Here is a 26,667-nt window from a genome sequence, read left to right as displayed (position 1 = left end):
TATATCAAAACATTCAATCATTTCTATTGCAATGGGGGAGAAAAAATCTGGTTGTGCAAAATCACAGTTGCACCTGTAAATAATTTAGAAATTACTTAGAGGGACATGCAAATGTTGAAAGCTTCACATTTATGTTCCAGTGAAGCCTGGGACCATGCCTTTGCCCCTCCACCACCAGCACAGCAGCTGGACACCAGTATTCCAAAGATTTCTTTATAAAAATTGGAAGGAATCATATTGAGCAACGTAGGTCGCGGCCACTGTCTAGAGAGCTGGATGAGTGATGGCAGAGAGGTGGGGTGTGTGTGGGGGTGGAGTGGGGTGGTGGGGGTGGGGGGGGGGGGCAGGAGTGGGGGTTGGTAAGCCAACAGCAAGCGCAGGGTCTGGCACTCAGTGTCTCTCTCTCTCCATTTCCCAATAATAGATCCGTTGATCAGGCATGAATGCCCCTGGAAGCCTGGAAGCAATCCCACATGGGTTTGCTTGCAGTGGTCCCTGCAAGGCCAGCACCCCCCTGCACCTACCACAGGGTTAATACCACCAACAGAGCGGAGAGGCCCTTAAGTCAACATATGGCTCAATTGGCTTTTATCCATATATTTTACTGTACCACAGCTGAAATGGATGAAATATTCAGTCATCATGTAGTTATTTGAGAAGCTGACAGAGAGCACAAATACATTCTATCAACGCATTGGGAGCTCATTTTGTATAAGCACTAAAATTATTTTGAGCTGGAGACATACAAAGAGCCTGCATCATAGAATCATGCAGTGCAGAAGGAGGCCACTCAGCCAATCGAGTCTGCACCGACAATAATCCCACCCAGGCCCAATCCCGATAACCCCACATATTTACCCTGATGATCCCACTGATACTAAGGGGCAATTTAGCATGGCTTATCAACCTAACCCGCACATCTTTGGAGTGTAGGAGGAAATGGAGCACCCGGAGGAAACACACACAAACACGAGGGGAACATGCAAACTCCACACAGACAGTCACCCAAGGCTGGAATTGAACTCGGGTCCCTGGCGCTGTGAGGCAGCACTGTTAACCACTGTGCTAGCATGTTGCCCCTTAATGCTTGATGTGCATTAGTTAAAATTTCAATGATTATTTGTGTATTAAAATATTAAAGCAAAGTTCATGTTTCCTTGTCTTATTTTAAAATTTCCCTTTCTTTCCCTGCCTCACATTAGTTTTCATTTCACTATTTTATGACCAACAAGGTTATGTGCTTTCTTACTTCCCATCACTGGCAGTTGCTGTATTATTGCAGGCAATGAGACATAAGTCTGTACATCACAGCACTCACTGACTCAAGACCCAATGTGCTTTCATTTACATCTGTAGAAATGTCCTACACTGATGATCATCTGTGGACAATAGTGGACCCAAATCTCTTCCCCCCGCCAGCTACTGCCATGGTGCCATGGCATGACAAATGTATCGTGACAATAAATGATCATGCCTTTATTTGATTTCTTGGCACTTTTTTTACCTACATCTCCGCATGTTCTACTCAGGGACGTTTTTACAATGCCTCTTTTTTGTAGCCAATAAGATGCTCCACCCCACATGTACTCGTTTCTAAAATAGTTCATGACTTGTAACATGAAACTAGTAACTGCCACTGCTTAAACTGCTCCCAAAACGGTTCATTTAACAAATTGTAGCCCCTCTGTTGGCCAAGGATATTAAAGAAAATAAATATCGGTTTCCTGAACTCATAAAATGATCTTACTGTGGTTTAATTCTTTTGATTTATTATGTAGGATGTGAATTCTCTCTCTAAATCCTTGCTTCCTTGTTGCCATGAATTGTTTTTGCCATACTTTTGAACCAATATTTCAGATCAAATTCTTCCATGTCAATGTCTTGGGCAAGAATTCCATCTTCCCACCAACAGGGCACTCAAATACCAGCAACCCCATTATTGAACTCCATCACTGCTGTCGGAAATGTCAAATTTTTCTCTTTATCCACATTCTTTTCTTAATCAGGCAAGTGATTCATTGTTTTGCATTTTTAAATTGGAAATTTTCCTCCCCATTAATTTGTTTTCTTCCCTGCTTTCCCTGGTGCCCCATTTCCTTTTTGGCCTATTTTCAAGCATTCAGAGACATCTAAAGTGCTCACCCTGTTGCCAGACACTTCCAAAATGTTGACAACCTGAGTAGGCTACACCTGCTTCCGCTAACAATTTTCTCATTCACCCACCACTTGTGTCAGTTGGCTTGCCTTGCTCCTTCTTGTGTTGTGCCAGTTCTGTGCTGCTATGCCATACATGCTGAATTCCCTTCTACCACCATTTTCCTTCCTACCTGCCCTCCAACTTGTAGATCATGAAAAGGACTGTTGAGTGAAAGATTAGGGGGAAGTGGGTGGTGGTGGTGGAGGTGGGGGGGTGTGCAGTTTGACTCAGGGTGGGGAAGGGGATCAGGTCAGATGTGAGCAAGTTGCGTTGGGGGAATGTTTGGGACCTCCACTGTATGTGGTCGGCGACGTGGCAGGCTTGATTGGCAGTCGTGCTTGGCATTTGGAATGGGGCTCGTGTTGTAAGGGAGGGGGTGTCAGATTGTTGGGGGGGGTGGGGTTTGGGGCCCAGATCAGAGGGTCAGGTTGATACTGGTGGGGGTCAGGTTGAGGTAGGGAGAATGGGTGTTAGATCATGGTTGGGAGTCAGTCGTGAGTGTGGAGGTCAGGTCATTTTATGGAGGTAAAGTTTAGGGTTGTGATTATATGTAGGGTTTGCATGGATATCTTTTGGGTCAGCAGGGGGTTTCTCTTTATACTCTAAGGTGTCAAGAAGTATGGGAAGAGCATAGTGTTGAGATAAAGGATCAGCCATTATCATATTGAATGACACAGCAGGCTCAAAGGGATGAATGGCCTACTCCTGCTCCTTTTTTTATGTTTCTATGTAAATCGCTTTGTCAGATGTTTCCCAGTACAGTGCAATTGTCCAGGGGAAGTTAGCCATTCAGGACAATTGCAGCCTTTACCTTTTCCCAGCGGTACACCCCAAATACGATGCTGGGGAGCCAGGAAGTGTTGGCCCATTGACTTGAGCAGACATGTGTGACGTATCCAGCCAGCAGGACTTTAGGGACTAGTTTAATAAGCTAGAGACAGGTCATCACAGTGAAGACTTTAGCAAGAGCTTTCAGCAGAAAAGAAAAGTTGAAGAGCTCTCTCTCTCTCTTTCACTCTCTCCTGGAACAAGTGAATTAACTGGTTTGAGATGTCAACATACCAGAAATGTACCAATGAACCAAAGTCTTGTATGAATTTCCACATCTACATCTAATTACATCCAAAAAACCAGTGAGCTGGCTGCAATGTTTAAAAATCTACACCTGAAGGGCAATCAAATGATATTTAATTGTACGCTTTTTAACTTCTTAAAAATTGGAGTGGAACTTTCCTGAGCGTGTGTGTGACGTTGGAGTTTTATTATTTTCTTTCCCCGCAGGTTTAATGGTTAATATTTTTGCTCTTTCTTTTTGACTGACAAAAACCTTGTTAAAAAGGAAATACATTTGGACTAAGAAAAGTTAAATGCATATGAAAAGAAATGTAAATGTTTGTTGTGGCCATCCAAGGAGGCTGAATAGGGGGGGACGTAGTCTACTGCTTCTGATCTGATCATAATAATAATGGATATGTGGTGTGAAATGAGATTAAAAGAAGGAATGAGGTCAAAGGGAAGGGAAGGAAAGGAGGAACTGAAGGGGAGTCAGTATCCATGAATTGTTGGAGCTTGCATTCCTTTTCAGCTGAAAGGAAGAGAAAAAGTTTCTTGTTGAGGCATCTGATGAGATGAAGAATGAAATGTAACTAAGGACCAGGAAAACTCTGAAATATTGAGTTGGTGCTGTCAGAGAGAGAATTTGAGTAGGTACATGTATCAAGGTGCCCCTTGGGCACTGCCAGGGACCAGGTTGGCACTGCCAAGTTGACAATGCACAGGGGTCACCTCCCCTTAACCTCCACCTCCTGGGGGACCTCCATGGCCTCCCTTCACTCCAATGGGTCGGGCCACCATCAACCGTTAGTGGGGAACTGTTGTAAACCCCGCTGGAGTGAAACACCCCTGGTGGGGGTGGGGGGAAAGGCAGGCGGGCCTGTAGACTTCAGTCCCGGGTCCATTAATGCGATTCAAATTTGAATTTAAATATTATAATCAGCTCCACACCGATTTTGGGTGCAGAGCAGACAATGTCGCAGATGTGTGGAAGACATGGTGGTGAGCTCAGTTACAAGGCCTCTGCTTACGTCTCCAGCCTGCTGCGCTGGGAGAATCGCCCCATTAATTCTGTTTCTCTCTCTAGAGATGTTGCTTGATCTACTGAGTATTATACTACTGATAAAGATTATCTGGTCAATATCTTATTACTGATTGTGACATCTTACTCTGTACAAATTCTGCAACTTTTACATTCCTATACAAGTGACAACATTGCAAAAGTACTTCATTTAAAGCCTAAGGTCACGAAAAATATGAAATGAAGGCAAGTTCTTTCATTTCTGCTCTCATTCCTGAAAGTTTATTTTTAGCTGAGGAAACTGCTCCAGTTGATAAATAAAATAATCACTTATTCACAATTTTCACAAAATAATCGGCAGTCATATCTGACAAGCCACTGATTGAAATCCCAGTTTAATAAATTTGAATATGATACCTTCAGTCACTGAGGCAGTGGCTTGACATAATATCACAATCGTTACTGGCATAGGCAGCATTCTCTGACTCTCTGTAGCAATGCCATGAGTGATCCGCTAATATGTTATTATAAATTTTGCATAGGACACTTACTCCCTTATTGAAACCAGATTTTCCATTCTGACACTTCTTTTTCTGTCAGCATTTGCTATTGTAAATTGTCATGCCAACTATAACAAAGTAGCTGCAAGATCTGACCTCTAGTTGGAGTTTCTGAGATCTATTTCTCACATCCATCACCATTGTGTACATAAAAATCATACACATGAACTAACTGTGGATAATTCCATGGACAATTTACTAGTAGTTATTTAATACTTACTGTTGTTTACTAGTGATGTGCCACCATGCTCCCTCAAATTAAAATGTTGTGGCATAAAAATTACTGATTTGATTTGATTTGATTTATTATTGTCACATGTATTGGGATACAGTGAAAAGTAACATTTCTTGTGTGCTATACAGACAAAGCATACCTTTCACAGAGTGCATAAAGGAGAAGGAAAGGAGAGGGTGCAGCATTTAATGTGACAGTCATAGCTAGGGTGTAGTGGAAGATCAACTTAATATAAGGTAGGTCCATTCAAAAGTCTGATGGCAACAGGGAAGAAGCTGTTTTTGAGTTGGCTGGTACATGATCTCAGATGGAAGAGAGTATGCCCGGGCTGTGTTGGGTCTTTGATTATGCTGGCTGCTTTTCTGAGGCAGTAGGAAGTGTAGACAGAGCTGATGGTTGGGAGGCTGGTTTGTGTGATGGACTTGCAGTCTTGGTCAGAATAGGAGCCATACCAAGCTGTGATATATCTAGAAAGGATGCTTTGTATAGTGCATCTGTAAACACTGGTGAGATTGTTTTGGGCATGCTGAATTTCCTTAGCCTCCTGACAAAGTAGAGGCATCGGTAGGCTTTCTTACCTATAGCATCAGTGTGGGGGGACAGGACATGTTGTTGGTGACTTAGAAACTTGAAACTCTCGACCGTTTCCACTTCATCCCCAATGATTTAGACAGGAGCACGTCCTCCACTATGCTTCCTGAAGTCGATAACTATCTCTTTCATTTTACTGACATTGAGCAAGAGATTATTGTCATCGCATCAGTTCACCAGATTCTCTATCTCTTTTCTGTACTCCTTCTTATTGTCACTTGAGATCTGATCCACTACAGTGGTATCATCAGCGAGCTTGAAAATCGAGTCACAGTCATATGTGTATAAAGAGTGTAATAACAGACTGCGGATGCAATCCTGCGGGGCACTGGTATTAAGGATGATGGTGGTGGACGTGTTGTTGCCTATCCTTACTGATTGCAATCTGTGGGTTAGGAAGTCTCAGATCAGTCGTAGTGGGAGAAGCTGAGCCCCAGGCCACAGAGTTTGGAGATAGGTTTTGTAGGAATAATGGTGATATAGGCTGAGCTGTAGTCAATAAATAGGAGTCTGACTTAAGTGTCTTTGTTATCCAGATGTGTATGGTTGAGTGTAAGGCCAGGGAGATTGTGCCTGCTGTGGACCTGTTGAGGTGGTAGGTGAATTGTAGTGGATCCTTCAACCTGGGAGGCTGGAGTTGATTCATGCCATGACTTGCCTTTCAAAGCACTTCATAATGATGGTTGTCAGTGCCACCAGGGTATAGTCATTAAGGCACGCTGCCTGGCTTTTCTTTGGTACAGGGATGATGGCCGTTGACTGTTGATGTTGGGTATGACTTTGATTAATGCCTTTGTTGAAAGAGTGAACAGAGGCATATGGTGAGCGTTCACATGTCAACATCGGCAAATACTAATTTGCAAATAGAGCAGTATTGGGGGAAGTTTTCAATGGCTCCTTTAGGTGTAAAAGAGTATCAAGGTGGCCAAGATGGAGTTTTGAGCATAAACAGCAATTTAGCCGGTGTTTCTGGCCGCAGAATGCAATTTTGATACATACGTTGAATTTTGTGTTTGAAATGGCTGCCTGGAGGCCTATTTATTGCCACTTCAATTGCCTGCTACAGCTCATTAAAGAAGCTGCCCAGCATTTTGGTGAATAGTGCTTGACCTAATGCCCTGGCCTAACTGAAACCAGCTGATAGGGAGTAAGGAAGTCATTGCAGAAAATTACAAGTGCTGCTTAAAAGATATATAACCTTTCACAGTTAATTTGCTACTGAAGATTTAAAGAGGGCTTTTGAAAAACACTGGGAAACTCTGTCAACATTTCAGCGATGCTGTGTCAACATTAATTCTAGAAATCCTCTGTGGGATTCACCTAAAAAAAAGTGTTTTGCTGCTCTATCTATTAGACACCTTAGGACTCACCAAGAGCAAGGGAGCTCTCAATCATGGACATCTTTCCAGAGATCTGCCTTGATCCAGATGAAGAATGAAAGGAGGGGATTGATGTCACAAAGAATAGCACAGCTACTGCAGGAGGAACAGATGTGATATGGAGATGCCAGCATTGGACTGGGCTAAACACAGTAAGAAGTCTCACAACATCAGGTTAAAGTCCAAACAATTAATTGAGAGTTCTCCACTCACCTGACGAGGGGGCAAATCCCGAAAGCTTGTGGGTTTACTATCAAATAAATTGGTTGGACTTTAACCTGGTGTTGGGAGACTTCTTACTGCAGGAGGAATAGAAACAGGACACAGGAGGCTGAATTTAACTCTTGCCCCCTGTGGGTACAGGTGCTCATTCCTCTACTGGGTGTCCCCTACCGGGACCACCAGTGCCACATTCGAAGCTTGTGCACCAATTCTCATGCGGTTCTGCACCATCCTGAAACCTGCCGCTGAGTCAGCCCTCAGTGGGAATAGCTGCACGGAGTGGCCTGGAGTACTGATTCACAAGAATTGCTTCCAATCTGTGCTATCACTGCTGATGTCTGTTTTAATATTGTGGGGCAAGTCCAAATCACAGTAAATCAGCAATTGGGATGAAAACTAATGTGCTAAAACCAGACATTCAAACAGGCGTGTCTAATTAGCACAACATCCATTCAGTGCCTGTTTTCTTCTCTTCACGAGAATAATCTTATCAACTCATTTGAAATTATGGGGGTGGGAATTTGAACCCACACTCTCCATGGACGGGTTTTCTGGAGTGGTATCAAAATGCCGTGGGAGTTGAAAAGTGCGATTCACGTTGGCGTAATTGAGTGATTCGATTTTCAAAGCCCTTCCCCGGAGATATAGATCACGCTGGGGAAGGTCGAGAAGCTGATTTTACTACATTTACATCTCATTACCTTGCCCTCCCTGGGATTTTCACTCCTCACGGAATATTCACAGGGCGCTGAATGATATCAGGCCGGCAGCATTTACAACAGGTCTGTAACAGTGTGAACCCGGTGCCCTTACCTCAGAGAGCGATTTCGGAGGTGAGCATCACCCTACAGGATGCTCAATGCTCTGGGGACACCGGAGAGGGTGTGGGGGGGATGCAGATAGGTGTAACTCAGGGCCGGAGGGTAGGGTGCAGGGGTTTAGTCTTGTAATCTCATGGGGCAGATCTCAACTTCCACTCGCCTAAGGATGCCACCTGCCTCGAAGGGCTCTGCTGGCTGGCTTGCAGGCAGTGCCCCCCATATCCTTCCTGCTTGGCTGCTTTTCCATTCCACATCGAGTAAGTGCCCTACCTTCGCATAAACTTGAGATTGGATCACAGGAGAAGAATGCAGCAGATCAGTACTGATTCTTGATTTGATTTGATTTATTATTGTCACATGTGTTAGTATACAGTGAAAAGTATTGTTTCTTGTGCACTATTTAGACAAAGCATGCCGTACATAGAGAAGGAAACAAGACTGCAGAATGTGGTATTATAGCTATAGCTAAGGTGTAGAGAATGATCAACTTAATGCAAGGTAGATTCATTAAAAAGTCTGATGTAGCAGGAAAGAAGCTGCTCTTGTATCATTTGATCTCAGACTTCTGTATTTTTTTTCTGACAGAAGATGATGAAAGAGAGGCTGGCTTGCATGATGGATTGGGCTACATTCATGACCTTTTGTAGTTTCTTGCGGTCTTGGGCAGAGCAGGAGCCATACCAAGCTGTGATACAATCAGAAAGAATGCTTTCTATTGTGCACCTGTACAAGTTGGTAAGATTCGTAACTTACATGCCAAATTTCTTCAGTCTTCTGAGAAAGTAGAGGCATTGTTGGGCTTTCTTAACTATAGTGTTGGCATAGGGGGACCAGGACATGTGGTTGGTGATCTGGACACCTAAAAACTTGAAGCTCTCAATCTTTTCTACTTCATCACCATTGATGTAGACAGTGGCATGTTCTCCTCTATGCTTTTTCCAAACTGAGCGCCCATGTTGTGCTTTGGTGTGTGGGCAGTCGCCAAGGGAACATTGAAGGGTCTTAGTTTCTGCCATATGAGGCTTGAAGCCCTGCCAACAGGGTGGCTGCATATGTTTTGAATCCCACACTAAGGCAACAGTGTGATTTAGCTGCACAGAAGTTCAAATCCACTTCTCAGGGAGGATTATAGCAGCTAACGGGGAACATGGAGTTTGATGATGGGGGAAGAGAACATTGTTATAGGTGTTGGCAACCTGTGAGGTGGCTGAGTGAAAGAAAAATTTGGAGGTGTGAGGGGTGTGTGAGTGGATCTGGCAGGAGACTGGAGGAGGCACACTCATCCTGTTTGCATGAAAAAGATCATTCATCTTCTTGTGGCACTGCTGCCCTATCCTCTTCTGTAGTGAGCTGGCATTCACTTAGACTCTCAAGTGGGGGTGATCACTTGCTGGAAGGACATCTGTGCAACCATGTATCGAGGACATCCCACCTCTCCTGCGCTCCCTCTGAAAAGTGTGATACTGGCTTCCTGGCAGCCATTCCCTTGAATTGATCTGGGACAAGTGCTGGGAAAGTGTTTATATGTAGCTCGCCTCTGATTGCATTGATTAAGTTGACCCAGGGCAAGCAAGCACAGTGCAATTTGTGTCAGAAAGAAATATTTTATTAAGGATGCTTAAAAATCCGTGAGTGCTAACGTGATTCCTGCCATTTTTCTCATTGGAATCCCTACAGTGCAGAAAGGGGCAATTTGGTCCCTCAAGGCTACAACAATAATAATCCAGACCCTATCCCCCTAACCCCACGTATTTACCCTGCTAATTCCCCTGATACTAATGAGTAATTTAGCATGGCTAATCAATCTAACCTGTGCGTCTTTGGTCTGTGGGAAGAAACTGGAGCACACGCAGAAAAGGGGAGAATGTGCAAACTCCACACAGACAGTAATTCTGGTAAGATTTCCCTCTAGATATCCAAGGAAAGATGAGTCATAAGAGATATAAATGATGAAACATGGCATGGGGGCTCATCCTTTCACATGGAGGGACGTTAGATTTCCACAATGTGTAGAAAAATCTAAAGGATGTTCTTTATTAAAATGGTTATAATCTTATTATTGAAACGACGTACTTCCCAGCATGCTTGCAACATATGAAAGACTTTCTTTACTTTCTCTATCACTCCCTGCATTTGTCCCAGTTTCCCGTTGCCTCATATGGTTTTTTTTTGTCCTTTCTCAGGTTATCTTCCTCTTTTCCTAATGCCAAAAAGAAAAAAAAAATCCTGTTTTGCTAGAAACCCAAGGTTGTGAAATTTTACACACAGCTGTTTTAGCACATTTTTAACAGCACTTTAACAGGTCAAACAGTACATGTTAATCCGGTCACTTTGTGTGGAGTTTGTTTAAAAATTTAAAGTAATTTATGGAGAGGAAGTAATGTAGCATTAGAATTTCACATATTCCTCATCATTAACCTTCAATGCAATAAAGTTATTCAAAGAACTTTCTCACAATAGTAGCACGACATGTGCTTTACAATAAATGATAACTAAGTCAGAGACTAGAACCTTGTTTGGAAAGAAGCCAGGAAATTAAAATGCATTTTACAGCTGAAGGTGCAGGTATAATCAGCAAAATAGGTTTCTTGGTTAATTCTATGATCTTGTTCAACCAAATGAAGACTCCAATCAAACTGAGGAAAACATCTACTTTCCCATCCCTCAACTTGTTAGGAATTTTATATATTTACATCTAAAACAATTGACAAAGTTTAATATCATGTAAAGCAAAACAGTGGATGTCTGTGGAAATGACACAGAGCAAAGATCAGTATAAATAAAAGTCATTGATGGAATTAGTCTCCATAAAGGGAGAGTTATGAGAGAGACTTTGATGACCTAACTGATCCTTTCTCAGAGAGAAATAATTTTCTCGGGTGAGGGAGTTCAGACCAAAGTGGCATAACCTTAAAATTAAATCTTAGCAGTTCAGGAGTGAAGTCATTATGGCACTTCTTCAGCAAAGGGTAGTGAACACTTAGATTTCGCTCCCTGAAAAAGCTGTGGATGTTAAGTCAGATGAAAACTCAAACATTGTAATTGTAACATATTTGTATTGGCAAATATATTTATGGTTACGGAACCAAAGCAGATAAATTGAGTTAAGGCACAAATCATCCATGATCTAAAAGGTAGAACAGACTTGAGAGATTGGATTGCCTATTTGCATTCTTATGTTCCTAACTCTCTTTAAATTCTATCTTTTATTCATTCATGGGATGTGGGTGTCACTGGCTACATCAGTATTTATTGCCCTTGAGAAGCTAGGGATGAGCTGCCTTCTTGATCCGATACAGTGCATATAGTGTAGGTACACCCATAGTACTGTCAGGGTGGGAGTTCCCAGATTTTGGTCCAGTGACATTGAAGGACTGTTGATATATTTCCAAATCAGCATGGTGGACTTGGAGGGGAACATATAGGTGATCGTGTTCCCATGTTACCTGCTAACCTTGTCCTTCCAGATGGTTGCAGTTGTGGGATTGAAAGATCCTGTTTAATGAGCCTTGGTGAGTTCATGCAGTGCATTTTGTGGATTGTATACATTGCTGCCATTGTATCAGTAGTGGAGGAGTGAACGTTTGTGGATGGTGTGCCAATCAAGAGGGTTGCTTTGTCTTGAATGTTGCCTGACTTCTGGAGTATTGTTGGAGATGCCCTCATCCAGTTTAGTTTCTGGGCAATGGTAACTCCCAGGATGTTGATGTCGTGGGGGTGAAGGGGGGTGGTGGTGGTGTAAGTGGTGGAATTAAATGATGTTAATACCATTGAATGTCAAGGGGCAATGGTTAGATTCTCTTTTGTTGGAGATTGTCATTGCTTGACACTGGCCACCTATCAAGCCAAGCCTTGGTATCGGATATCTTTCAGATGCCAATTCAAATTTCAGCAAGAACTTTCTTTACATATTATCACATGAGTTTAATAGTGCAGTGCCTAGTTTAAGTTGGAATGATAGAAATCTCATAGAACCTCAGTGAAAAGTAACAGTAACGATACAATAACTTTAGGAAGGTAATCAGCAAGTATAAGTCTCACTACTGGGCTAATCAGTGTTGTGTTGGGCAGAATTCTGAGACAGCATGGGAACATATTGGATCTTAGGGAGGGATTGGCCTAGTGGTGTTATCACCAGACTATTAATCCAGAAACTCAGATAATGTTCTGGAAACCTGGGTTTGAATCCTGCCACGGGAGATGGTGAAATTGAATTTAATAAAATATCTGGAATTAAGAATCTACTGCTGACTACGAAATCATTATCGATTGTCAAAAGAACCCATCTGGTTCATTAATGTTCTTTAGGGAAGAAAATCTGCTGCACCTACCTGGTCTGGCCTACATGTGACTCCAGACATGCGGAAGGATATATTGGCCTTGGAGGGAGTGCAGAGGAGGTTCACTAGGCTGATACCGGAGATGAGGGGGTTGGACTATGAAGAGAGGCTGAATAGACTGGGTCTGTACTCATTGGAGTTTAGAAGGATGAGGGGGGATCTTATAGAGACGTATAAGATAATGAAGGGGATGGATAGGGTAGAGGTAGAGAGATTCTTCCCACTCAGAAAGGACAGCAGGACTAGAGGTCACAGCCTCAAGGTAAGGGGGGGGGGCAGTTTAGAACGGAGTTGAGGAGGAACTTCTTCACTCAAAGGGTGGTAATTCTCTGGTGGAGGCTACCTCGCTAAATATATTTAAGACACGGGTAGATAGGTTTTTGGTAGGCAAGGGGATTAAGGGTTATGGGGAGAAAGCGGGAAAGTGGAACTGAGCCACTTCAGATCAGCCATGATCTTATTGAATGGCGGGGCAGGCTCGAAGTGCTAGATGGCCTACTCCTGCTCCTATTTCTTATGTTCAGACCCACAATAATATGGTTGACTCCAAACTGCCCTGGGACAATTAGGGATGAGCAATAAATGCTGGCCAGCCAGCGACGCCCATGTTCCACGAATGAATTAAAAAATATCCGTATCTGTTCATTGATTTCATATGAGATACTAGAGGAAGCATCCAACCTCCCTTGAGAAAAGCTCCTGCCAGGGTTTAAAGGGGCCAGTTCCTCAGTGTATAAGATCTGGCCCCAGATTGCTCCTCTCTACCAAAATTGTGATGCATTTGCATCTTTCAGATTCATGCAATTAGTATCCCCTGTTCTTTGTGTATAGTTAAATCATGATACATGCAGAACTAGTTTAAAGAGATATTTTATTGTCAACATATAAATTCCCTACTTCAACATTATGCTTAGTTAAATATTTCAGAAAATGTTGAGTAAAACCAGATAATTTACACAGCTATGTATCGAGTTTATTTAATAATTCATCCAGAAATTCAATCTAAACAAGACCAAGGGAGAGCACTTAGCAAAAATATTCAGTTTATACTATGGTGAATGGATTACTAAAGTGTTATGTTCCCTATACATGAGAATAAGCAAGCAAAGGAACATTAGCAAACTCAGCGAAATTGATGTCTCAGCTGTGTAACCCGAGATAAAAATTTAGAAACTTCAATAGATTAGCCACAATTTAGATAATTTTTTTCTCTCTTTAATTTGCATTTTGCTGAATTATTGATTACTATTTAAAGCAGAGACTGCTTTATGCTAAATTATAACACAATTACCAATGGAAAACGCATCATTCATGATCTTAATCTGAATATTCACAAAATTTATATCATTAAGGGCAGAATACCAATGTTGCCTCTGCAGACTTTTCAAATGAAAACTTCTGTTTGATTGATTAAATCAGATTATTTTTTAACAGTGAAGTGTTTAGAGGGAGTGTTGTGAGCTTTCAGAAGACCACAATTTTCAGCTATTCATGACATGATTTGATGGCCATTGTCATAACTTTATTTCATTTGCAGACTTGACTACCCTAATAAATGACAGAAAACAACAATCTAACTGACATGGGTTGTAACAAATATTTGAGTAAGAGAATAGGGTATAATACAGTCTCAAAATTCAGATGGGGACACCATGTATGTTACCACCCCAAATGATAACCTGGTGCAACTGTTATTCTTGCGGCAATAACATTAATAGCTGCTGCAAGATTTTTGTAAAGCAGTATTATTCCACAAGTCCTTAACTTGGCAGCAGATATGCACAACTTTTCTGACGATGAGATGTTGATAACCAAGTAGTTAGGAGCACAGGTAGCACAGTGGTTAGCACTGCTGCTTCACAGTGCCAGGGACCTGATTTGGGTCTCTGCCTGTGTGGAGTTTGCATGTTCTCCCCATGTCTGCATGGGTTTCCTCCAGGTTTTCCTTTTTCTTCTCACATTCTGAAAGACGCGCTGGTTAGGTGCATTGACCCGAACAGGTGTCAGACTGTGGCGACAAGGGGGAATTTCACAGAAACTTCATTGCAGTGTTAATGTAAGCATAGCTTGTGACTAATAAATAGACTTTAAAAAACAAAAAGCTAGTTACCAAATCCTAGAGTCCAGTAAAACTATCTGAATCCATTTATCATTAAAAGGGAACTATATTCAAACTGGGAGGAACCAGAGAAAACATACAAATTGTTATGTGTAAGTTTATTTATTAACGTCACAAGTAGCCTTACATTAACACTGCAATGAAGTTACTGTGAAAATTCCCTAGTTGCAACACTCTGGCGCCTGTTCGGGTACACAGAGGGAGAATATATTGAACGTAGACCAATATGGCTGGATTTAATCCCTGATCAGTGATGCCATAGGGTGTCTGAACTGCAGGACCTCAAGAGAAGAATTGGTTTGGTTCCCATTTCTAACCATCCATTGGCCTCTGCTGGATGTGGTTTATAGGTGGCACCAGAAGTGGATTTATGACTCTTTAGGCTGTCCTCACCCCTGCCAGTCGAATTACTTGTCAACAATTACTGACTTGGCCCCGATTTGAAGAATGGAAGCTGCAGTCAAAATAGAGACGAGCTGCCTCTCAAACTGCCCACCATACTCAAGAGATGGCAAAGTGGATCAACTGAAAACTGAGGAAAAATGTTGTGGTGATGCCATATACAAATGACACGATGGTGTTTACGCGATAAGTAGAGTTTAATCAAATGCTGCCATTTTGCCACGTCAGGCAAACAGACAAATACATGCCTGTCAAACACTTCTTGACAAAACCTGTGCTTTAATAAACAAATGGTCTCCTATGTCTTTGATGTTAAAGTCCTTATAGTAGTGGGCCCCATTTCTGCCCCAGGGCTCCAAAGAGTGCTTGCATTGCACACTCCCTGCCACCAGCCCTGGCTATAATTAGGCTTTATCCTTCTTTTCTTTTTTAAATAATTGGAAAGTGACTTTAGGTAACCTTTGGCAGTGTCTGTACTGCCAGCACTTGAAGTGGTCCAGATTTTATTGATGCTGACTCGTTTCTGCTGCCCACTCAGCTGACTAATTGTGGTCTCATTAGTTCGAGTAGGAATAGTGCCTTAGTGTTATGTTAGTCATGCATCAGCTACAACCCAGAAACTATCAAAAGCCACATAACAACAGTATTTTTCAGGATTGTTAAGTGCAAAGTAGTCTCATTATTAACAGAAAAGTTCAACCAGGGGTGCTGTCTCAGGCACAGGGAAAATAAGCTGAAAGACCTCACGTATGTTTTTCCTCAAAAAAAATCCTATAACTCAAATGTATGGTATAGATCTGAAATGGTGAAATGAATGATTCCTTTTAGCACAATATTAAGCAAAGAGAGATCCATTTGCCAGGTCATTGTCAATCCTTTCTCCTTAAGATTTTGGTAGTAGGTAGGGCGCAGGGTTGCACGGTGGTTGGCATTGCTGCTTCACAGCACCAGGGACCTGAGTTCGATTCCCAGCATGGGTCACTGTCTGTGCGGAGTTTGCACGTTGTCTGCGTGGGTTTCCTTCGGGTGCTCCGGTTTCCTCCCACATTCTGATAGACATGCATTGACCCGAATGAGCGCCGGACTGTGGCGACTAGGGAATTTCAGACTAACTTCATTGCAGTGTGAATGTTTTACTTGTGACTAATAAATAAACTTTACATGTCAACTGTTGTTGCCTCATTTCAAATAAAATAAAAACAAATGAATGATTGCATTTAGCTGAAAATAACAACTTGATTTAAGACCAGATTTCTTATTTCTGTCCGCACTGGGCTGCTTTCTTTATTTCAGATGAAAGCCCAGTGACCTGAAAGTTAACTCTATTTCTCTCATACAGTTGCTGCCTAACTTATTGATTATTGTCCAGCATTTTCTCTTTTTATTTCAGCTATTTATTCCTTGGCTAATTTTTGGATTCCCCCTCCATCTTTCTCCTCTAAGCATTGCGGGATAATTAAGAGCTACACTACTGGAAATTTGAAAAAGAAAATGGAACATTCTGGAACCAAAGTCAGTTTTCCTCTGTATTTGATTCTCTTTCTAGCTCTGATCAGAGGTCATCAATGTGAAACATTGGTCGGAGTTTTATCGCACTGCCTGCCACAGGAATCGGAGCGAGCATGGGGCGAACAATGGGAAGGTCCATTGACCTCAGGCAGGATTTTATAGTTTTCAGATGAGTAAGCCCATAAAATCCCACCCATTAACTCTGTTTCTTTCTCTCTACTGCATATTTCCACCATTTTATTTTTCTCCTTGTTTCAGATTTTCAGCATTCTGCAATGTTTCCTTTGTGCGTCATCTTTTCATGGATTTTCATGGTCAATGACATGAACCCAAGAGAATTCTCCACTGGTATTGGAAGGTGTTTGACTGTCTTTGCTTAACCATCTACAACCACAGTGATAGGTAGAAGTATGAGCTTGGATGAGGGGCTGAATTTTACATTGGAAAAACAGGACTGCCATAGCCCAAATCTGGTGTGATGACATTGGTTGCGAGCCCCATATCAGCACAGTGGTTTGCCTGGTTATACTGGGCAGGTGGTCACCAAAATCAGCAGCTTACCCATATTCCAGTTTCTCTAGACAAACTGTAGGGCCTTGAGATATTTAATCCAGTTGGATTAATTTTACTGTCAAGTCCACCATGATGCTGTATGCTGGATGAGACTCATTCTGAAGAACAAATGCATTTGATGAGAGCAGTGGACAATTTACAGGCCAGTTATACATTTGTCACTGATCTAAGTCAATTTCAGCTTTACATCAATGCAAAGAAAATGGCTTAGCTTGCAAAGTCATTTGGGCATTTGGAGTGTGGCTACTCCAAGGAAATAGTCTCACACCATTTTGGATTTACACTAGTTGTAGTATAACTACAACAGGTGAGAAGTAAAATGGATGAAGTTTTCTTGAAGCCTGCTGCACCATGAGGGTATTTTCCAAACTTTGGACAGAATCTTCCAGTCTTATGTGGCAGGTGGGGGGGGGGGGGGGGGGGGGGCGGCTGGGGGGTGGTCTTAATTTGGCATCCGTTTCCTGCCATCAGGGTTGACTTTAAGAATTGTGTTCTCAGGAGTTTAAAGGCAGGTTAAAGATGGGTCGAACTTCCCAATGAGCAATGTTAACAATGTAGTGCGCATTCTACCAGTGAAATCACTCCAACGTGTGCTCCAGCCATCGAACTTTGACTCCAGAATGGAAAACCCTTTGTTTCTAAAGAAAAATGCAATGCTGGCAAAGAGCCAAGATCCCACCTGTTGCTGGCTAATTTTGAAAATTTAGCTGGCATTCTGAGAATTAGTTGCCACTAAAAAAGGCTGAAATCTGCAAGCACTACTTCAATCTGAACAGCTAGTGGTTTCAAACAATGTACCTGGAGTGCAGCAATGCCCTCAGAGTGTTAAACACTTCTTCCTGTTCCAGATAATTATAGTGAGACATTTTATGGTTCATGACACTGCTCAAAATTTAATTCATGCAAAGTCTAACATACTGTAATTGCTCAGGTATAATTAGCAAGAGAGTATGTTTTCATACATGTAATCTGTGAATTTACAAGGTTCACTGAATGCATTGACTACACTTAAAATAAGTGCTCACTGGTCAGGAAATACAAACATTCACAGACTTCACTTGATAATTCTTTAACTTCACTCAACTTAGCTATGATAATTCAGGCTTATAAAGTTCAAAGTAATGAAAACATGCCATAATTGCACTTTCTCTTAATTTGATTGCTCAACAATGTTACTTCTAACTTTTGCTTAAGAAGCAGAATATATTATCAGAGCAATTTGTTCAACTGCACCTTATATCTTCTTGTGCAAACTAATTATGAAACATATATGCTGGTCTCTGTGGAGTCTGTTTGCAATTTTCTAAAATCATGCTGTAATTTGGAAGTATTTCATGGCCCATTAATGTCAAATAATATTTTTTGGCAAAGCTTGGCATTGTTAGCATCCAACTTACAAACCATTATTCTTCCTGGATAATTTCATTTTAACTCTACCTATTTCATCACTTAGGTTAGAAGGGCTAAGCAGCAGGCACAGCTTGTGACCATTCCTGAGCTTTGACCAACATTGCTTATTCGATACATGACTTCTAAATATTTTCTAGCACTCACTGAGATTCGCCCGGCATATCTTTGAGTTGGGAGATCAGAAGGCGTAGAAGGCCAAACGGTATGAGTTCTTCTTATACTGTAGCTCAGTGTAAAAATGAACAATCAGACTTTGTCAAATTACCATGTCGATATGCACAATCTGCTTGGAGATCCTCTCCACTTTGAGCCTGATGAAGGGGCAAAGTTCCAAAAGCTTGTGCTATCAAATAAACCTGTTGGGCTTTAATCTGGTGTTGTGAGACCACTTACTGTGCCTACCCCAGTCCAATGCTGGCAACTCCACACTTTGTCAAATGATATAAGTGAGGGAGTCCTGAAAGGGATTTTTCTCCATAATTCTACCTGAAGTTGGACATGAGCACAATAGGAATGGGGTGAAGAGACTTAACTTTTCCTTATCATTCTACCAGGAATTCCCTCCCCTCATCCTCAGTGATGTGGAGGTGCTGGCGTTGGACTGGGGTGAGTACAGTAAGGAGTCTCACAACACCAAGTTAAAGTCCAACATGTTTATTTGGTAGCATGAGCTTTTGGAGCATGCCCCTTCATCAGGTGAGTGGCCACACACTTGATGAAGAAGTAGCGCTCCAAAAGCTTGTGCTACTCAATAAATCTGTTGGACTTTAACCTGATGTTGTGAGACTACTTACTGATCCGCAATGGAAACTTATTTACTCCCTCTTTCCCCACCTGATATATAAAAAGGAGGGCTCAACTCTAAAAGAATTATTCTCCTCCTTTCCACTTAAGCTACCATAGGGAAGATTGCTGTGGACCCTTGAAGGAAGAGGATCTTTTCCTTGACTTCCCCCACCCACCCCCATCAGCTCTCTCTGACAATGGAGAGAGTAAGTTACAAGAGCAGCAAACCCTTTTTGTTGTTAAAGATATTTTTGCAGAGAATCAATGATGACCTGCTGATGAATTAAGGACTAATGGCTGAAGTTGTTGAGCATTGCTTTCGCTCTCTCTCTCTCTCTCTATCAATCCTGGAAAGCATCGAGTTGTTTAATAAGAACATAAGAAATAGGAGCAGGAGTAGGCCATCTAGCCCCTCGAGCCTGCCCCACCATTCAATAAGATCATGGCTGATCTGATAGTGGTTCAGTTCCACTTACCCGCCTGCTCCCCATAACCCTTTATTCCCTTATTGGTCAAAAATCTATCTACCTGTGACTTAAACACATTTAACGAGGTAGCCTCCACTGCTTCAATGGGCAGAAAATTCCAAAGATTAATTACCCTCTAGGAGAAGAGGGTTTCTCCTCAACTCTGTTCTAACTTGACTCCCCCTTATTTTGAGGCTGTGCCCTCTGCTTCTTGTTTCCTTTCTAAGTGGAAATAATCTCGCTGCTTCTACCTTGTCTAGCCCCTTCATTAGCTTATATGTCTCTATAAGATCTCCCCTCAGCCTTCTAAACTCCAATGAGTACAGGCCCACTCTACTCAATCTCTGCTCATAAGCTAACCCCCTCACCTCCGGAATCAACCTGGTGAACCTTCTCTGCACTCCCTCCAAAGCCAATATATCCTTTCACAAATAAGGGGACCAAAACTGCACACAGTACTCTAGTTGTGGCCTCACCAGTACCTTGTACAGTTGCAGCAAGACCTCCCTGCTTTTATACTCCATTCCTCTCGCGATAAAGGCCAACATTCCATTTGCCTTCTTGATCACCTGTGAACTGAGTTTTTGCGATTCATGCACAAGGACCCCCAGGTCCCTCTGCACAGTAGCATGTTGTAATATTTCACCATTTAAATAATAGTCCATTTTACTATCATTCCTTCCAAAGTGGATAACCTCACTGAGCAAGACCAGCCAGAGGCATATTTATTGTGAACAGAGACCTTGTAAAATCAAAATCTGCTCAACACCCTAGTGCCAAGAAATGAATAATGAAATATACAGCCAGCTGAAAAGACCATTAAAGGAGCAACGAGTCACTGACCATATATTCTGTTTATTTGTGGATTCTGTTTTGGCCAATCTGTCCTTCCTCACTCTGTAATCTATATTCGTGTGTGTTTTGACCCTCTCTATGTGTATTCATGTGGAAGTTGGTGTGTGTTTACCCAGATCAATGAACTTGCAATCAAACTAATTTCTTTCTGTGTTATTAACAAAGAAACCAGTTTGATTGGTTATTTTATAATCATAGAACATAAAGAGTTAAACAATTGCGGACTTGGCAAGTACATGCTTTTAAATTTTAAAAACTCTGTTACGTTGAAACGAGATGTGGGAAAGGGGGGAATCATTCAACTCCTCCACCCCTATTTGCAACAGTGATACTGAAAATGTAAAGAGTGCTACAACAGAGGTTAACTGTGACACTGATGAAATAATTAACATGCATCAACAAACATTGAAAAAATAGGAGTAGGTATAACTTGATCCTGAACATTTTGAGAGTGGCATTGCTTTACTGGAGAATGATTAGTAATATCATATTATAAAAATTGTAAAGTTTATTTGTTCATGCCACAAATAGGCTTACGTTAACCCTTCAATGAAGTTACTGTGAAAAGCCCCTAATTGCCATATTTTGGTGCCTGTTCAGGCACACTGAAGAGGAACTTAGCCTGGCCAATGCACCTAACCAGAACACTTTTCGTGAGAGGCAGGTCTAATAAGATCTTAACAAGATCTGAGGAAAGGGCAGAGATAGGGAATGAATAGGTCCCACAGAGAAGTGATATAAGAGTAATGGATATCACATTTGATAATTTCTGTGATGGTGTAATCTTACAGCACTCTTCTGCATAAGTCTGCTCACAAAACCAAAAACATCAATGCAAACCTAAATGGCAGTTAGCTGTTCCTACCATGTTAACACAGTGAGTACACTGTCCAATCATTACTTCGAGAACACGGTCTCATTCACTTTTCTTTTTGTGAATGACATCTTATCCATTTTTCCTCACTTGACTCTTGTCAATGACATAGAGAAGGGGCTTGCACTCCTCATTTTAAAGAACAAATAGAAATTCCATTCCTATCCCTGGCAACTGTCTGAGGTTGAAACAAGCAAGTTTATGAAAACTTGGCTGTCATATTTGAGACCAGGATGAGTTTTTGATTACATATTTGCACCATCACTAACACCGCCTATTGTCACTTGTAACATTGGCTTGACTCCACCCCTGCTTCAGCTCATCTGCTGCTGAAATACTTATTAAAACCTTGACTAGCTGGCTTCTTGCACTCTTAAACTTGAACACATCACTCTTTCCTTCTCTGAGAGTCTCCAGTAAACCTACCTCCTTGGCCAAGCTTTTGATCATCTACCTAGTAAGATCCTTAAGTGACTGGATGTTGAATTTGTTTGTTGAAGGCCCTGTGAAACAAACACTTTGGAACATTTTACTACACAAAAGGCACAACAGAAATTCTTGTACGTGCTCTTCCTTTGTTCTAGCGTTCTATTGGAATCTAAACTGCAATTGTTTGACTTAGAATTAGACTGGAACTGTTTTAATTGTCTACAAAATTTGACTTGAATCATTATAGTTGAAACAAAGAGGAATCATTTCAGACGATTTTCTGGCATTCATCCTTTGGAAATTTTGTCTTGTACCAATTGTATACAGCCGCTTTCAAAGTATTTTTCTCTCCTGAGAGCTAATTGTTTACACACCCACCCACCATCTGAACTTTGGTAAAACAGGAATGGCTGTGATTAAGATTCTTCAAATTTTACCTTTTTAAAATATTTTGTAGGTAGATGCAAAAATGAGCTCCTCTAGGTTTGTTGCATATGCATACAACGTTATTTTTACCCTTTTGAAAACATTTTTTCTCTTCTTCTGAAGATGCAAAATTATTTGTATCACCTTTCCACAGATGCCATAGTCCTGTGTTGACTACGGCATAGTCATAGTCTAGTTGACTTTCTAAATACCCTCTAAAGCAGCCTATTTCCTCTTTTGTTTAATTTAACATGGTGAGAAGAGATGCTGAATAGGATAGTTCAGGGAAACAACAATTCTTTCAGTCAGAATATTGAACGGGCAATGCAAGAATGGGAATTTCAAGTAGGGAAATTTCACAGTAACTTAGTTGTAGTGTTAATGTAAAGCTTACTTGTGACTAATAAATAAACTTTAAAAAGAAAACCCAGCCTGAGACGATAGTGTTTCCTCAGTCTTTTGAAGGAGTCTTTTTCCTCAATTCTTTGAAAATGTGACTAAACACATTGACGAAGGAAGAGCAGTGGATGTGGTTTATGTGGACTTCAGCAAGGCGTTCGATAAGGTCCCCCATGCAAGACTTCTTGAGAAAGTGAGAGGGCATGGGATCCAAGGGGCTGTTGCCTTGTGGATCCAGAACTGGCTTGCCTGCAGAAGGCAGAGAGTTGTTGTGGATGGGTCTTTTTCTGCATGGAGGTCGGTCACCAGTGGAGTGCCCCAGGGATCTGTTCTGGGACCCTTGCTGTTTGTAAATTTCATGAATGACCTGGATGAGGAAGTGGAGAGGTGGGTTCGCAAGTTTTCCGACAACACGAAGGTCAGTGGTGTTGTGGATGGTCTGGAGGGATTCAGAAGTTGCAGCGTGACATAGATAGGATCTAAGGCTGGATGGAGAAGTGGCAGATGGACTTCAGTCTGGATAAATGTGTCGTGGTCCATTTTGGCAGGTCCAATGGGATGAAGGAGTATAATATCAAGGGGAAGACTCTTAGCAGTGTAGAGGATCAGAAGGACCTTGGGGTCTAGGTCCATAGGACTCTTAAATCGACCTCGCAGGTGGAGGATGTGGCCAAGAAGACGTATGGTGTACTCGCCTTCATTAATCGAGGGATTGAGTTTAGGAGTCGGGAGATAATGCTGCAGTTTTTTAAGACCCTAGTCAGATGCCACATGGAGTACTGTGCGCAGTTCTGGTCCCCTCATTACAAGAAAGACGTGGAAGCTATTGAAAGGGTGCAGAGGAGATTTACAAGGATGTTGCCTGGATTGGGTGGCATGCTTTATGAGGATAGGTTGAGGGAGCTAGGTCTTTTCTCCCTGGAGAGACGAAGGATGGGAGGTGACCTGATAGAGGTTTATAAGGTGTATAGAGTTTATAAGGGTATAGATCGGGTGGATTCTCAGAGGCTATTTCTCAGGGCTGAAATGGTCGCGACGAGAGGACACAGGTTTAAGGTGCTGTGGAGTAAGTACAGAGGAGATGTCGGGGATAAGTTTTTCACTCAGAGGGTGGTGGGTGAGTGGAATCAGCCATCAGTGGTGGTGAAGGCGAACTCATTGGGGTCTTTTAAGAGACTTCTGGATTAATGGGATTAAGGATTATAGATAAGCCTAGTCGGTAGGGATATGATCAGCGCTACTTGTGGGCCGAAGGGCCTGTTTGTGCTGTAGTTTTCTATGTTCTATGACCATTTTAAACACATGACAACTGCAATCCACTTGTCCATTGCAGCCAACTAAAATGTCCCAACAGTTCCATTATATATTGCCTTGCATGGAAATATCACACTTTTAACAACAAAGAACAACAACAAAGAACAACAAAGAACAACACAGCACGGGAAACAGGCCCTTCGGCCCAACGAGCCCGCGCCGCCGTCCCATTGTCTCAGTGACCTATTCATGATTTTAGTCTACGCCTAATGTGCAAGGATCAGGGAGGTCCAATATAGGGACAATTTGTTACCCAATCAATCAGCCTAAAAGCGCATCTTTGGGATGTGGGAGGAAACCGGAGCACCCGGAGGAAACCCACGCAACCACGGGGAGAACGCGCAAACTCCCACAGACACAGGCCCAAATCCATGTGTCCGCACAGCAACAGAGATAGTCTCGGAGCTGTCATGTTGCCCTCGAGATGGTCCAGTTTAAGCACACTAACGACATGAAGCAATAGGCAACTCCCGAAGCAACATCCAAGAGCAGCCCACTACAACCTGCCGCATGCATGCCCCTTGCTGGTCAACAAGGTGGACTTAAATGCCTGTGGAGACAAAAAATTCATTATTAAACAGGCAAAGACTGTAACATCCCTGAGGCAAAAACGGAATCCCAAGCCTACAATGTTTAGTAAGGCCTGCTATATCCCCCTATATGTAGACCGCTCATGTGGCTGTCTAAGTGAGTCTTAAACAACCCTAGCGTGCCTGCTTCCACCACCTTACTCGGCAGTGCATTCCACACCCCCACTACCCTTTGCGTGAAAAACTGCCCTCTAATATTTGTCTTATACCTAGCCCCCCTCACCCTAAGCCCGTGACCCCTCGTTCTATCCATTTCTAATAGCGGAAAAAGCTTACCACCATTTACTCTATCTATCCCCTTCATAATCTTATAAACCTCTATTAGATCCCCCCTCAGCCGACGTCTCTCAAGGGAAAACAGCCCAAGTTCGTTCAATCTTTCCTCGTAAGACAGCCCTTCCATACCAGGCAGCATCCTGGTAAATCTCCTCTGCACTCTCTCCAGGATCTCTACATCCTTCCGGTAGTACGGCGACCAGAACTGGACGCAGTACTCCAAGTGAGGCCTAACCAACGTTCTATACAACTGCAACATCAGACGCCTACTCTTATATTCTATACCCCTTCCTATGAAGGCTAACATACCATACGCTTTCCTCATCACATTCTGCACCTGCACCGACACCTTCAGGGACTTGTGCACTTGCACCCCCAGGTCTCTCTGCGTATCTATACTCCGGATAGTTCTACCTTTTATCGTATAACTCCCCTCCACATTATTCCGGCCAAAGTGCATCACCTCGCATTTCTCCGGATTAAATTCCATTTGCCATCTATCTGCCCAATCTACCAGCCTGTCTATGTCCTGTTGCATTGCCAGGCACTGCTCCTCAGTACCCGCCAATCCAACCATCTTAGTGTCATCAGCAAATTTGCTGATCACACCATCTACCCCCTCTTCCAAGTCATTAATATATACTACAAATAGAAGAGGTCCTAGTACCGAGCCCTGCGGCACACCACTGGTGACAGACCTCCAATTGGAAAAGGAGCCTTCTACTACTACCCGCTGTCTCCTCCTCCCAAGCCAGTTCTCCACCCATCTACATACCTGGCCTTGTATCCCATGAGCCTTCACCTTTTCTATCAGCCTGCCATGAGGGACCTTGTCAAACGCCTTACTGAAATCCATATAGACGACATCAACGGCTTGTCCTTCGTCAACCGTTTTTGTCACCTCTTCAAAAAATTCCACTAGATTCGTAAGGCACGACCTCCCTGTAACGAAGCCATGCTGCGTATCCCTGATCAGATTGCAGCGCTCCAGATGTTCATACATCCTATCCTTGAGGATCCTCTCCATTAGCTTGCCTATAACTGAAGTCAAGCTCACCGGCCTATAATTCCCTGGGTTATCCCTCTGACCCTTTTTAAACAACGGTACTACATTTGCAATCCGTCAATCCTCTGGGACCTCACCTGTGTCCAAAGAAGAGACAAAGATTTGCGTCAGAGGCCCAGCAATTTCATCCCTCACCTCCCTTAGCAGCCTGGGATAGATGCCATCAGGCCCCGGAGATTTATCCGTCTTTATACTGTCTAAAAGTCCCAACACCTCTTCCCTCGTGATGACTATTTCCCTCAACGGATCCTCAAACTCCTCAAGCACAGCACCAGACCTCAGGCCCCTCTCCCCTTTAAAGTGATTTAATATTGTGCTGAAACATAGGAACTCACCCCTCCCACCCCAACCCGCCCAGTTGGCAGCAAATCCTAATTTGGAAACTTGATTCAAACGAGCAAAGAAAAACCCCTCCTCACTGCCAGTGTTTGTGAATCTAGCTGATTAATTGCAATATTGTTGCACCAGGACTGAACTCAGAGAGCCAGGAGCATTACCACGGCGCTAGTTTAAAACTTAGTTTACACTGGCAACAGAAAGATCATTCCTCCAGTCAGTTACAGCTAATTCAACAGGTTTACAGTGAATATGCTGCCAGATGTGTAAGACCTGCATTTTCCAAATTGGTAACACAATCACCCAACTCAGGCCAATGCCTGGCCATGTGGAAGCACCTCGATAGAATTGACAAGCACTGCACTTTGTGGAACCACATCACAGAATCCCTACAGTGCAGAAGAAGGCCATTCAGCC

This window comes from Carcharhinus amblyrhynchos, chromosome 13 (assembly GCF_965287045.1).
Source record: "Carcharhinus amblyrhynchos chromosome 13, sCarAmb.v2.hapA, whole genome shotgun sequence".
Classification (NCBI taxonomy): domain Eukaryota; kingdom Metazoa; phylum Chordata; class Chondrichthyes; order Carcharhiniformes; family Carcharhinidae; genus Carcharhinus; species Carcharhinus amblyrhynchos.
This window is presented reverse-complemented; position numbering follows the sequence as displayed.